This window comes from Lates calcarifer, linkage group LG19 (genome assembly GCF_001640805.2).
Source record: "Lates calcarifer isolate ASB-BC8 linkage group LG19, TLL_Latcal_v3, whole genome shotgun sequence".
NCBI lineage: Eukaryota > Metazoa > Chordata > Actinopteri > Centropomidae > Lates > Lates calcarifer.
In genome coordinates, this window is record NC_066851.1 from 21,050,098 (window position 1) to 21,059,668 (window position 9,571).

Consider the following 9,571-nt stretch of genomic DNA (forward strand, 5'->3'; position numbering starts at 1 on the left):
GTCCATCACATGGCAATGGCCATTTATGTCAGCTCCTCTTTAGCAGCAGGGTTTTTAAAGTCTGATACTCTCCTGATCCCTTCAGAAAAAAGTCAAGTCAACACCCCTCATCATCACTGTTTACATTTTGGCAAACTGGTCACCTTGAAAAGACTGCAGAATGAGCTAATAGCAACTCCTGTTTGTAGTGTACCCTTGGATTCACAGGTAACTATCACTGGATTAGTTTAATACTGAAGAAACTTTTAAAATGTGATTTTTCTCAGGCAAGTTCTGGAGTTATAAGGAAATCTTTTTTTCTGGTTCATTGGCATTTATTAATGAAATAATGATAAGTGTGTGAAAGTGAATCTGTAAATATGTGCATCATGCTTGGGTGTTCAGAGTCATGGCGTCAAGAGGGAGTGCACGTTTTGATGCATCAGTCAGGGCTAATGAGAGTAACCTCTACAGCATATATGATGCAAGGCCAAAACATGGAGCTAAAAGAAGCTACAGAGCTGCAAAGATGAGCAATAGTTCTCTGCTAGCCACTTCTCTTAGATCACATGTAGCTGTTTGATTCATTTTTCAAAATATTGATTAGTGGAGAAGGTTAGGGAAAGATTATTAATATAGTTTATATGAGACACAACATGAAGCCTAGTGTTAAGTCTCAAAAGCAAATATATTATTACTCTATACTGTGATAAATTAATTTCTCTGAATGTTAGTTTAGAATAAAGTATGTATCATAGAATTGACTACACTGTATATGGCTGATTTTCCTCAGGACACTGGATTATATTTTTGGCAGATATTTTTGAGCAATACAGAGCTTGAGTCATCGTCAAAGAACAGAGCTAGAGAAGTTTGAAAAAATAAAAACAAAACAAAACAAAACAACAACAACAAAAAAAAAAACAATCTGCCTAAAACTGAGACCTGTTAATATAAGCTTGCAAGTTCTTAATCTGCCATCAGAACCAGGACACTTGAAAGCTGCACCAAACCTCTGCTGTTATCTGTGCTTTACACTTTCAACAGCTGTAGTTTTAGAGGAAGATGCTCTCCAGGAAATGACTTGCACTGATTCTGTATGAGCCCTTGATTCACTGCAGGCTAAAAACTGTTAGGACAGTTGTGATAAAAGAGCACCTGCACCAAATGGGATATGTAGAGTAGTTTAGCAGGAAGGAAAAAAAAAAATCACTTTTACAGTAGCTAAACACTTTGCTCATTGCATCATGTTCACAGTGAATTAAAGCGATTTAGAGTTCTTAAGGTGAACATTTTAGCTGCATTTTATCTTTTCCCACTTGATATGCTTCACCTTGTAGTGTACAGTACCAAATTCCTGTGCTCTTTGTACTGAGGTTGGTGCCATTTAAGTTGCTGGAAGGCCCTGTTCAGTGTGGTTCCAAGTGATTAGGGTCAGTTGTTATCAAAGCTAAAATAAAAGCCACCTCTTTGTAAATGCCATGGTAACTTCAGAAAAGGTGGAAGGACTTTTTTCACTGCACCTAGAGCCTCGGTTTGCTACTACTACATGTTTGATCTTATTTATACAGAAGACACATGGGACCAAACATGACGAACGTGGCTTTTGTTTAACCTTGAAACATAGACCTAAGAAAAGATGGGCTCAAGTTTACAGTGTGAATCGTACTGTATTAATTCAGTGTATTATTTGCTGTTGAATAAGGTGCAACAGTAAACTCACTGCAGTTCAGTGTTAAAGCTGTTTACACTGTTTATACACCTTTTCACCTCAATCATAATCCATCCATCCAGTCATTTTATTTTTCTAAACCCAATGCTTATCAATCACAATCACATTCTGTTCACCAATCACTGTAAATGTACAGGAAATATCAGAAATGCTGCACAGAAACAGAATTATTTGGTACTTCCAACAGGAACTCACATACAGAGCCAAAATACATCCAGACAACAGAGTAGTAGATGCCATTCTGCATGTATTTATGCAGTTCTGTGCTGTAACTGTGTGTTCAAGCAGCCTTGCAGGCAAACATGATCCAAATGGTTCTTGGAAGCAGGAATAATTCAACTGGTTGAATTAAAGCTTAAAGCAAAATCTAAATGAAAATATTAATGAACCTTAGGTATACAGTGGAATCTGAGCACCTTTACATGCACCAGGCAAGAGGCTATGTTTCGCTCAAGGGCACTTAAACAGAGATAAACTCACTGTGGTGAACTATGCTCTGGCATATTTAAGCAATATTAACTGAGAGGATGTGCTTCAGTGACGCTTGCGGACCTCGGCGCAAGCCCCTCAGTCCTGACCGCATCACTGTCATGCTCAAATGACGTTGAAGCACACCCTAAAGTGTAATCTTGCGATCACACAACTATTACCAACAAAGTAAAATGTATATGGCGGAGTAATATTTTTAGTGATGAGTAAGGCATGCTGTCATGCTGATTTGAGCACATTCTAAATGTCTTGTTGACCAATCAGATTGCTTGGTTGGGACTACTTGTTGTATAATTAACGTTAACACTGAATTACTGTTATGTCATTTTAAAGGGGGACACATCAATTCAATGAAGTTCAGTTTACTTTTACGTCACAAGGAGTATTGCTCTTGTGGCTCTAAAGAGACTTTTCCATGATGCTTGCTTAAATTAATCAGCATTACTTGAGGACATTTGACACTTAATTGGAAAAATAATCTGTAGGTTAATTAATAATGAAACTAGGCGTAAATTGCAGCCCTGCAGTGCACACACAAGAACAGAACACATAACTAATTTTACCCTTTAAAAATCACTCTGCTAAAAAAACAAACAAACAAAAACTAAAAGAAAATAATTTGATGTAAATTAGTGACGTATTAATGATAAAGTTGATGTGGAGTTTTTTTTCTGCCCTCTAGTTGTCAAAAATAGGGTCACACAGCTTTAAGTATGTAAATCTGCTCACAAAAAAGAGTTGAGCAAATGTGGAAGTATCTGCAGTTGAGGAAGCGGTCAGCAGTGTGAAAACAGCACTGTTTGAAGTAATTTAGCTTTACTGCCTCTGTGCTTGGTGCAGCTTTTCTCCATGACTGATCTGTTCTAAAGGCGGTAAATGTATACATCACCCTCCTGTGGTGAGCTGTGAGAGACTGGCTGTGGTGGGGATTGCTTTGCAGTAGCGCTGCTCATTTTGTGTGTGTCTCTGAGTCAGTGTTTATGTGCATTTGGGTGTATATGCATGTATGCATGTGTACCTCATGTGTGCTGATTCTTAAAGCCACACTCATGGAATAATGTCCTGTAGGGCAGGCAGGTGTATGTGTCCTGACTGAGTGGAAACTGCCTGACTGTGGTAATAAGAGTCTTCCTTGTTGGGATAATGCTAAAGTCTAAAAATGACTCGAATGTTTCTGACTTGCAAGCTTGGTCAGCTGGGCTCCCACTCACCACAGCGTGAAAATATAGGCTGCAGCAGCACAGTGAGAAATTTTATTGTTGCACTCTGTTGTGACTTTGTGTGTGGGAAGGGGAAGCAATGAAAAAAGACTCACACAAAGCCCGGCACATTCCAGCTAGTCGAGTTACCCCTGGAGAAATTAGCACATAATGTTCTCAAATTATAATTCATAATGTTCTTTTAAAGGCTTGTTAGCGCTGTGGTTGGCTGTTTAAATAAAAACAAAAAAAAAACTGCCCCACAGAGAGCATGGAGTAGTATTAAAGAGTTTACATGCAGGCTTTGACAAAAGACGTACCTCAGAAAAACTGGTACTCTGAATATGTTGATGCAGCTTGAGGTCAAGCTGATGATAGCAAAAAATCTGGCTGATTTTTTTGAGTCCTGCCATTTCAGTGTTGTTTGTAAAAATTAAAAAAATCACGCACTCATCAATGAGTCATGGATGTGTTAATGGATGAAAGAAGCATGGAGAGTGTGCAGCAGACAAAGCTCCCTCCCACTGCCTCTGAGTCTACAGTAATGTATTCCTAGAGCACTTTCATATTTCAATTATACTATATATATATATATATATATATATATATGAAGTGTTTTAATTTAAAACAGAAATCAGGCTCTGAATAATGAATGTGGCTCTGGTGATCAAAAGCACTCTTTACCTGTAAAAAATGTAGTCTTACTAATGTCAACTAGCTAATTAGCTAGCTAGCTAGTTAGCTTAGCTGGCCTTTCAAATTAAAACTAGTCTAACTGTCAAGGTAAGCTTGGTTGCTACCCTGTAGACATTTAAAAACTATGAAAATTATAGTTATGATTAGCTTATGTGTGCTCCATGTCTTCCTACCAGTTTATTTCAAACTTGCTAACATGCTAAATCGATGGCTAATCTTCCAGAAACATTCTTTGGTGTTTGCGATTTAATTCAGCCATGTTTCTGTCCTCAGTAAAACTCGTGTACCCAAGTGAAACTATGATCAGCAACACTTTTACAACAGGCCTAGATAAAACTAATGTACTCTGCTGAGATCTGCTAAACTCTCGTCTTTCTAACTCCAAACCCCCAGATTTTTTTCATTTTCAGACTTTTAGACTTCATTCCCAACTGATGCTGACTCAAGAGACATCACTTGAGGACATTTATCAGACTTCACACAGCTCCCTCTGGAGCCACAAAAGGTTTTATACAACTTTTTCCACACATGCAGTTGTACTCCCAAGACCTGAAGACTTTGATGAGTGAAATCGGCAGAGTTCTCAAATAAATCCTTAACATTAACCTACAAACATTTTGACAAGAGCAGGGACGAGGGATGTTTTTGTCTGTCTGAATGTCTTGTTTTTGTTGTGTCAACTGTCACATTACATAGATTTCTCTTTAACAAGTAAACCAAATATACTCTTACAGTCAAAAAAATATTGCTTTGAGAAATGAAGTTCATACTCAGCAAACACAAAACGACTCCCCAAGCAAATAACATTGTCATCAAATGATTTAATTAACTTCAATAATGTGCTTAACCTTTGTGCAAGCTACAGTTTCAGCTTGCAGCCAACAAGGTTTGTGGCCGTATCAGCCTGCCTCACACACAATATCTCAAATTTAAATTAAACTGTAAAAACTCATCCAATAGATATGTTTTAGGTTTTTTTGCTTTCCAAATCTTAGGCTACTTTCTGTTATACATAAATACATAATGTGTGTTTTCCCATGTTAATAAATCAAGTCAAAAACTAATCTTTGCCAGGAGAAGAGTAAAAAATTCATGACCATCTGGCTCAGAAATTTTTAATCACTGGCGTTGCGGTTGGGGACCTTCATCAGAACAGAATGGAGGACTTCTACAGCTCTCAAACTAAGGTCCATGGCCGTTTAGGGGTCTTACAGGGTTTTGCTGGGAAAATAATTTAGAAGAGTTATTTCTAATCTCATTCTAAGCACAATTCACTATTGATTATTCAGTACTAAATATACTCAGATGGCATGCAGTCGAATACGTGTCTGTCTAGAGGTTTGTGACATTTGAAAACTATTGCAGAACATAGGTAATTAATTTTGTAGCTCCCATCTTGCTGTACAACCATGCTGATGCAGGCCTTTCACACACCATGAGAAGTTCAGAGGATCCCAGTTTAATGGATTATCTTTGATATTAAATCAAAAGACATGACAGGAGCCGCTGCTGTCTCGACAACTAGACCAGTCTGTCCAATGAAAATGCTTAAAAGAGTTCAGCGAGTTTAGGGCTTGTCTCTTCAGTCCTGTCCTCCCTCTCGCTGTCTCCTTTTCCTACTCCTCAGTAACAAAATCAATCAAATAATGAGAAAACTTCTGAGCCAAACAGTCACAGACACAAACAATACTGTCGCCTCCCCCCTTCACCTCCCACCCCGAGGGTGAAAAGTGTACCCGTCTTTGAATCCTCGTATCAAGCGAATGACAATAAATCAGGACAGTTCTCGGGATGGGAGAGACAGCGGAGGACGTCGTCATGCTTCAGCAGTCAGCCCTCTGGATCTCTGGGTTACAATTGCTCAGTGATGTGGTCAGACTTAAAAAAACATAAGGGAAGAAATAAGAAAAAAAAAAGAGAAAACACAGTCTTGTCCAAAATGTTATTCCATCTCCCAGCTTTCTGATGTTTTTCAATTCTGTCCCTGCAGACAGAATAATACACTGTTTTCACATTCAATTATGCAGCAACTGAAACTGTTCAAGAGAGGAAGAGGAGGAACAATGACATTATGTATTAGGCTCAGAGGACAGCACAGTTATCTCTGCTGGTAATGACAACATGAAGCTCCACTGATACCATTTTTTAGCATTTATTTTATCCCTTTGTGTCCCTGCTATGGCCTGCGTCACATATATTTGAATTATGATATTTTCCTCTGCAAAGTGTGATGCTCTTCCTTCAAATCCAATAAGATGTATTATTCACTGTTTTCTGAGGGAGTGGGAATCCTTGAAGGCCCTAAGCTCTTCTCTGCACCATGTGGTATGTGCTTAGAATATCACTACAGCGAGGAGGCAAGTGTTTAATAGGCAGTACTCAACTACTATTTCGATCACTTATTAATGAGGGAATGCACAAAATACACAAAGCCTGCTGTTGCAAGACCAATAAAACACTGAAGTTAGATGATTCCTGAATAATAAATGAAATAAAAAATAAAGTAATCAATAAATTATGATCCTTGTTATTTCAATTCATCCCTACATCAGTGTGGTGCCCCTGTTTGCCACTGTAGATTCAGGATGTCACAACACAATCAGAAACATCATTAAACATTTAGTTTGGTTAAGTCTAAAGACTGAGTTTCCTCCAACCGTAATAAACCATTTTTCAGTCGAGTTGTACCTTGTCAACATGTGATGTTTTTAAAATGTTTTTGTAGTTTCTTATCTAGACGGGAAACAAATCGGATGTCACAGTGGCTTCAGAAGGTATTTCAATTTATCATCAATCCACTCAATAATTCATGATGATGTGAAAACATGTTTCGAGAAAGTTTTCCAAATTTATTAAGAATCTAAAACTGGCACTCAGAACAACTGGCGAATGTATGAGAATGCATAAACGATAGTTGTCTTGGTTAAATAAAAAAAAAATCAAAGCTGTCTTGAATTGTAAGATAGGATGTATTTACTTTTTTAAATATTTAAGCAAAAACATGACCATGATTCGCTAACCTTAACTGTTTATGTAATGTATGTACATGTTGACTCAAGAGTTAGAGCGATAAAAGTCTGCACAGGCCTGAAACTGAGACCTGAACCTGGTCCGCAGCTGCTCCTTTCAAACCCAGCCTGACTGAATCTGATTGGTGCTGAGACCTAAATCTGACCTGAGGCTATATTTTTGATTTTTCTCTTCAAAAAGGTTATATGTTTGCTTTGGAGAGACTGTCTCACACATGAAATATTACTAATCTGACAACAGCAGTAGACCAACACAGAAGAATAGCACAGCAGCCCTCTGGTACAAAGCATATTTAACTTCTACTTGCAGATAAGCTGCAGGTTTAGTGGCAGTACACACAATTGACAGATGAATGTGGCTGGTATTCTCTACATGTCTCTCCCAGCTGAACTTAAGAGTCCGAACAGTTCAAATTCAGAACAAAACTTTGTACAGCTGCATTTGGAAATAATCCAATCTGAGCCTGACCCGAGTCTGATGCTTTACACAGCCAAACGTTGCTGGGATCTGTTTGTCCGGGGGCTGGTGGCTGAACTCTACTCAGAGAAACACTACTCAGAGGTACAAGAACATAGCGCTTCCTTGGGTATTTGCATTTGCAGTAAAAGTAGATATCCTTTCTTTGTGCTGAATTTAATGATTACATTTGTATGGGTCATTAGCACATAGCAATTTGATGTGCACACACAAAAAATCATTGGTTGATAAAGCACCACTGACTCACACCAAGACGACCCCTGATTCCCATGTTGGACCCCAGGCATCGACTCTTTGAGGTCGACCTTCCACCTCAGCTCTGCAGGAGCTGATGAACCAGGGTGGAAGTAACAAATCACATTTTCTCTCATTAGCAAATGACTTAATTCTTCCACCTGAGTGCTCTCCCAACCTCCAGGAAATCAGCTTTGCCTTGAATGATTCACTGTTCCTGATCTCCTGGAATGGGAGAATGTAATTAGTTAACACCCAAATAAGATTGATTAACAAGCCTAAACCAAGAGACTTTCCTGACAGATTAAAAGAGGGCCACATATAATCTCTCCTTGCACTCAATGAGCAAACACAGTCCTTTAATTAACCGTACCTATAGGGAGAGAGGGGAATACAGTCCACTGAATTGGATGTGTTCAGGTGCGGTGCTGGTGTGATGAACAGTAGTGTTTCATTTGCTAGTATTACACTGCAGCTCGGCAGAGGCAGGGTTGATTCTGTGAGCTCAGTTTCTCCAGGTGTCACAGCAATTCATTTCCTGCCTGTGTGTCAAGACAAAAAAAAATACACTATTCCTCTAAAGAAATCCATGAGCCCTGCAAGATACTTAACTGTTGACTGCGATCATTCACTGGGGGAGACATTTAATGCAACTGCTAATTAAATATTTTCCGTAACAACACCTTACATCCCGCAGGCCTGCTGCAGAGCCTCTTGTTCTTTCTGCAAGAGCGAATAGTGAGAGCATTAGCTTAGCTGCAGCAGCTCGTCAGTATTGACCGTGGGTTGTGTTTGCTGTTGGTGTGCTAATGCAGTACCTGCTGTTTCGAACACTTCCTGAGGGATATGTTGAAACGAAGTCAATATTTATGAGTATTGCTGCTGTGGGCTCTTCCCTAATGGCATGTGGCTGCTGAGGTGTCCGTGCAGAGTAGTGAAGGAAGGACGCCTGAGGCTGGCAATGATGAGAGGGACTGAGAGCAAGAGAGGCAGAGACACATAGAGGAAGTGTTTGTGTGTGTGTGTGAGAGAGAGAGGGGGGGGGGGGGGAAGAGCTTCATACAGTACATATTGACCTGGCCTTTGTAATGGTGATGTTGCAATCTTCTGACCTGGCCCCAGGATTAGAAATATATGCAGTTTAGAGTGCAGAGGGAAAGTGTGTGGGTGTTTACTCAGGTGAAGACAGACCTTGTGTTCCACTTGCATAAGATAATAGTAGAACATTGTCTTTTATTCATATGTAATTGTGGAAAAAAATATACAAAATCCAGTATTGTTTTCTTGTACATTTCAGAAAATTTTAAAAACAACAAGAACAACAAAAACAACAACAAATTATACTTCCCCCAAACCTAAGATAAGATCTTTAATTACTTTTTCTGTCTGACATGCTGGCTGAAATCCAAAGATACTGAATGAAAATCAAATCCTCACATTTGGGAAGCTAGAACCAGGGCTGAAAATAAATCAAATAAATCAATTGTTAAATCTGTTAAATTTTGTTTTTGTAACAGATTTTATTGATTTTTAAATAGATGTTTCAGCTCTAATTGGACCCACAAGCGAGCTGGAGGTACTGCAGCCTGGTATTAAATCTTCAGTAAAATGTTGGCCATGTTTTTTTCTCCTGCGCCACGAACACTCACTAAATGATGGTGAGAATGTGCACCGTTATCTCTGTCGAAGAATTGGAAATCTCACAGTCACAACAATGGCAATTCAACCAATCTTC

At 38.9% G+C, this 9,571-nt stretch overlaps 1 long non-coding RNA gene across 1 annotated transcript; it reads right to left on the minus strand.

The window, feature by feature from the left end:
* Positions 1-5,015: 5,015 nt before the first annotated feature.
* Positions 5,016-8,803, minus strand: LOC108876633 (uncharacterized). The gene is made up of 4 exons (XR_001960010.2): positions 8,655-8,803; positions 8,520-8,559; positions 8,210-8,378; positions 5,016-8,061 (listed from the first exon to the last, which is right to left on the minus strand). It is a non-coding gene; the product is annotated as an uncharacterized LOC108876633 (long non-coding RNA).
* Positions 8,804-9,571: the final 768 nt, after the last annotated feature.